The sequence below is a fragment of the Pseudochaenichthys georgianus genome, unplaced genomic scaffold (assembly GCF_902827115.2).
Source record: "Pseudochaenichthys georgianus unplaced genomic scaffold, fPseGeo1.2 scaffold_752_arrow_ctg1, whole genome shotgun sequence".
NCBI lineage: Eukaryota > Metazoa > Chordata > Actinopteri > Perciformes > Channichthyidae > Pseudochaenichthys > Pseudochaenichthys georgianus.
This window is the reverse complement of record NW_027263302.1, coordinates 35,001-40,000: the sequence shown is the minus strand read 5'-3', so window position 1 is coordinate 40,000 and position 5,000 is coordinate 35,001. Positions and strand designations below refer to the sequence as shown.

The 5,000-nt window shown below is 53.0% G+C and overlaps 1 protein-coding gene across 1 annotated transcript in view; it reads right to left on the bottom strand.

Moving 5' to 3' along the window:
- The window catches only part of LOC117444216 (netrin receptor DCC-like), a 49,902-nt gene that overhangs the window by 19,368 nt on the left and 25,534 nt on the right, over nt 1-5,000 (bottom strand). The window lies entirely within an intron of this gene.

Genomic DNA, 5,000 nt, shown 5'->3' with positions numbered 1-5,000 from the left:
TCTCAGTCCCCTGGTCTCATTCCCCTGGTCTCATTCCTCTGGTCTCATTCCCCTGGTCTCATTCCTCTGGTCTCATTCCCCTGGTCTCATTCCTCTGGTCTCATTCCCCTGGTCTCATTCCTCTAGTCTCATTCCCCTGGTCTCAGTCCTCTAGTCTCAGTCCTCTGGTCTCAGTCCCCTGGTCTCAGTCCTCTGGTCTCATTCCTCTGGTCTCATTTCCCTGGTCTCATTCCCCTGGTCTCATTCCTCTAGTCTCATTCCTCTAGTCTCAGTCCTCTGGTCTCAGTCCCCTGGTCTCAGTCCTCTGGTCTCATTCCTCTGGTCTCATTTCCCTGGTCTCATTCCCCTGGTCTCATTCCCCTGGTCTCATTCCTCTGGTCTCAGTCCTCTGGTCTCATTCCTCTGGTCTCATTCCTCTGGTCTCATTCCCCTGGTCTCAGTCCCCTGGTCTCATTCCACTGGTCTCATTCCTCTAGTCTCATTCCTCTGGTCTCATTCCCCTGGTCTCATTCCTCTGGTCTCATTCCACTGGTCTCATTCCTCTGGTCTCATTCCTCTGGTCTCATTCCCCTGGTCTCATTCCTCTAGTCTCATTCCTCTAGTCTCATTCCCCTGGTCTCATTCCCCTGGTCTCATTCCTCTGGTCTCAGTCCTCTGGTCTCAGTCCTCTGGTCTCATTCCCCTGGTCTCAGTCCTCTGGTCTCATTCCTCTGGTCTCATTCATCTGGTCTCATTCCCCTGGTCTCAGTCCCCTGGTCTCATTCCCCTGGTCTCAGTCCTCTGGTCTAATTCCTCTGGTCTCATTCCCCTGGTCTCATTCCCCTGGTCTCATTCCCCTGGTCTCAGTCCTCTGGTCTCATTCCTCTGGTCTCATTCCTCTGGTCTCATTCCCCTGGTCTCAGTCCCCTGGTCTCAGTCCCCTGGTCTCATTCCCCTGGTCTCATTCCCCTGGTCTCATTCCTCTAGTCTCATTCCTCTGGTCTCAGTCCTCTGGTCTCATTCCCCTGGTCTCATTCCTCTAGTCTCATTCCTCTGGTCTCAGTCCTCTGGTCTCATTCCTCTGGTCTCATTCCTCTGGTCTCATTCCCCTGGTCTCATTCCTCTGGTCTCAGTCCCCTGGTCTCATTCCCCTGGTCTCAGTCCTCTGGTCTCATTCCTCTGGTCTCATTCCCCTGGTATCATTCCGCTGGTCTCAGTCCTCTGGTCTCAGTCCTCTGGTCTCAGTCCCCTGGTCTCAGTCCCCTGGTCTCATTCCCCTGGTCTCAGTCCTCTGGTCTCATTCCCCTGGTCTCAGTCCCCTGGTCTCAGTCCTCTGGTCTCATTCCCCTGGTCTCATTCCCCTGGTCTCAGTCCTCTGGTCTCAGTCCTCTGGTCTCAGTCCCCTGGTCTCATTCCCCTGGTCTCAGTCCCCTGGTCTCATTCCCCTGGTATCATTCCCCTGGTCTCATTCCTCTAGTCTCATTCCCCTGGTCTCATTCCTCTAGTCTCATTCCCCTGGTCTCATTCCCCTGGTCTCATTCCTCTGGTCTCAGTCCCCTGGTCTCATTCCCCTGGTCTCAGTCCCCTGGTCTCATTCCCCTGGTCTCAGTCCTCTGGTCTCAGTCCTCTGGTCTCAGTCCTCTGGTCTCATTCCCCTGGTCTCATTCCCCTGGTCTCAGTCCCCTGGTATCATTCCCCTGGTCTCAGTCCTCTGGTCTCAGTCCTCTGGTCTCAGTCCCCTGGTCTCATTCCCCTGGTCTCAGTCCCCTGGTCTCATTCCCCTGGTATCATTCCCCTGGTCTCATTCCTCTAGTCTCATTCCCCTGGTCTCATTCCTCTAGTCTCATTCCTCTGGTCTCATTCCCCTGGTATCATTCCCCTGGTCTCAGTCCTCTGGTCTCAGTCCCCTGGTCTCAGTCCCCTGGTCTCATTCCCCTGGTCTCATTCCTCTGGTCTCAGTCCTCTGGTCTCAGTCCTCTGGTCTCAGTCCCCTGGTCTCATTCCTCTAGTCTCATTCCCCTGGTCTCATTCCTCTAGTCTCATTCCTCTGGTCTCAGTCCCCTGGTCTCAGTCCCCTGGTCTCATTCCCCTGGTCTCATTCCTCTGGTCTCAGTCCTCTGGTCTCAGTCCTCTGGTCTCAGTCCCCTGGTCTCATTCCTCTAGTCTCATTCCCCTGGTCTCATTCCTCTAGTCTCATTCCTCTGGTCTCAGTCCTCTGGTCTCAGTCCCCTGGTCTCATTCCTCTAGTCTCAGTCCCCTGGTCTCATTCCTCTGGTCTCATTCCTCTGGTCTCAGTCCCCTGGTCTCATTCCCCTGGTCTCAGTCCCCTGGTCTCATTCCCCTGGTCTCATTCCTCTAGTCTCATTCCCCTGGTATCATTCCCCTGGTCTCAGTCCTCTGGTCTCAGTCCCCTGGTCTCATTCCTCTAGTCTCATTCCTCTAGTCTCATTCCCCTGGTCTCATTCCTCTAGTCTCATTCCCCTTGTCTCATTCCTCTAGTCTCATTCCCCTGGTATCATTCCCCTGGTCTCATTCCTCTGGTCTCATTCCCCTGGTCTCAGTCCCCTGGTCTCATTCCTCTGGTCTCAGTCCCCTGGTCTCATTCCTCTAGTCTCATTCCCCTGGTCTCATTCCTCTAGTCTCATTCCTCTGGTCTCATTCCCCTGGTCTCATTCCTCTGGTCTCAGTCCCCTGGTCTCATTCCCCTGGTCTCATTCCTCTGGTCTCATTCCCCTGGTCTCAGTCCCCTGGTCTCATTCCCCTGGTCTCAGTCCCCTGGTCTCATTCCTCTGGTCTCATTCCCCTGGTCTCATTCCCCTGGTCTCAGTCCCCTGGTCTCAGTCCCCTGGTCTCATTCCTCTGGTCTCATTCCCCTGGTCTCAGTCCCCTGGTCTCATTCCCCTGGTCTCATTCCTCTGGTCTCAGTCCCCTGGTCTCATTCCCCTGGTCTCATTCCTCTGGTCTCATTCCCCTGGTCTCAGTCCCCTGGTCTCATTCCCCTGGTCTCATTCCCCTGGTCTCAGTCCTCTGGTCTCATTCCCCTGGTCTAATTCCCCTGGTCTCATTCCCCTGGTCTCAGTCCCCTGGTCTCATTCCCCTGGTCTCATTCCTCTGGTCTCAGTCCCCTGGTCTCAGTCCCCTGGTCTCAGTCCTCTGGTCTCATTCCCCTGGTCTCAGTCCTCTGGTCTCATTCCTCTGGTCTCATTCCCCTGGTCTCATTCCTCTGGTCTCAGTCCTCTGGTCTCATTCCGCTGGTCTCATTCCTCTGGTCTCATTCCCCTGGTCTCAGTCCTCTGGTCTCATTCCTCTGGTCTCATTCCCCTGGTCTCATTCCTCTGGTCTCAGTCCCCTGGTCTCAGTCCCCTGGTCTCAGTCCTCTGGTCTCATTCCCCTGGTCTCATTCCTCTGGTCTCATTCCCCTGGTCTCAGTCCTCTGGTCTCATTCCTCTGGTCTCATTCCCCTGGTCTCATTCCTCTGGTCTCAGTCCCCTGGTCTCAGTCCCCTGGTCTCAGTCCCCTGGTCTCATTCCTCTGGTCTCATTCCCCTGGTCTCATTCCTCTGGTCTCAGTCCTCTGGTCTCAGTCCCCTGGTCTCATTCCCCTGGTCTCATTCCCCTGGTCTCATTCCTCTGGTCTCAGTCCTCTGGTCTCATTCCCCTGGTCTCAGTCCCCTGGTCTTATTCCTCTGGTCTCAGTCCCCTGGTCTCAGTCCCCTGGTCTCAGTCCTCTGGTCTCATTCCTCTGGTCTCAGTCCCCTGGTCTCAGTCCCCTGGTCTCAGTCCCCTGGTCTCATTCCTCTGGTCTCATTCCCCTGGTCTCATTCCTCTGGTCTCAGTCCTCTGGTCTCAGTCCCCTGGTCTCATTCCCCTGGTCTCATTCCCCTGGTCTCATTCCTCTGGTCTCAGTCCTCTGGTCTCATTCCCCTGGTCTCAGTCCCCTGGTCTTATTCCTCTGGTCTCAGTCCCCTGGTCTCAGTCCCCTGGTCTCAGTCCTCTGGTCTCATTCCTCTGGTCTCAGTCCTCTGGTCTCATTCCTCTGGTCTCAGTCCCCTGGTCTCATTCCCCTGGTCTCATTCCTCTGGTCTCATTCAGGGAGTGGAGCTGCTGGGTCCACATGAGTCCCTCAACACGGCCACGTTATAAGAGTGTGAGTGGAGGATCCATGAGCACTCAGTGAGCTCCACAGGCCGACCCGGGACACAGAGACACTAAACAACGCTTTTAAAGAACGGGTATACCTGTATGGCCCATATTACATACCAACTGGCTGCGTTACCAGCAGCATCAGTATGAGTGTGAGACCTCATTGGCTCATTGAAGTAACAATAGGTAACTTAAGCTCTCCATAGCTAATTCTATATCCTGGCATTGCTTTGGAAAACAGTGTTTGTCTTGAGGGTAAATATCTCTTTACAGTATGTGAGCATTCATTATATATAAAAGAGCAATTTAAAGTAGTACATTCTTCCTATGTAAATATGAAAGGCGTAGGGCTGTAATAGTAATTATTCATTGTGATCATTTCATTTAGGTGTTCTTAGTTGTAAAATCTACAGACTCATATTTCCCTCTATTATTGTGCTTTTCAAAAACGTTTCACAATAATGTAGTTGTTGTTGTTGTTGTTGGCAGTGTATTTAAAAATACAGACAGGAGATGTATACGCCACACTCGTAACCCTGTTCCTCCATAAAGACCATTTTCTCCAGTTAGTAAAAACACTGATTGATGTTGAGATGGTGAATGTAATGAATTATTCGTGCCTGCAGCGATGCCACAGCAGACAGGAAGCGATGCTAACGGATGTAAATCAGCAGTCATTTCACTCGGTTACACGGCTGAGCACAGTGATCAAAGAAAAACAACTGAGTCGCTGTGATAATCTAATGATGCTGCACAATGTCCTCCACACACTCCGCTCCACAGCTCCAGTGAAGAGTCCCAGAGTGACCCGGAATGTTATTCCCCTCTGACGGTTAGTTTCGGTCGAGCAGAAGAAAAGTGTGTGTGTGTGTGTGTGGT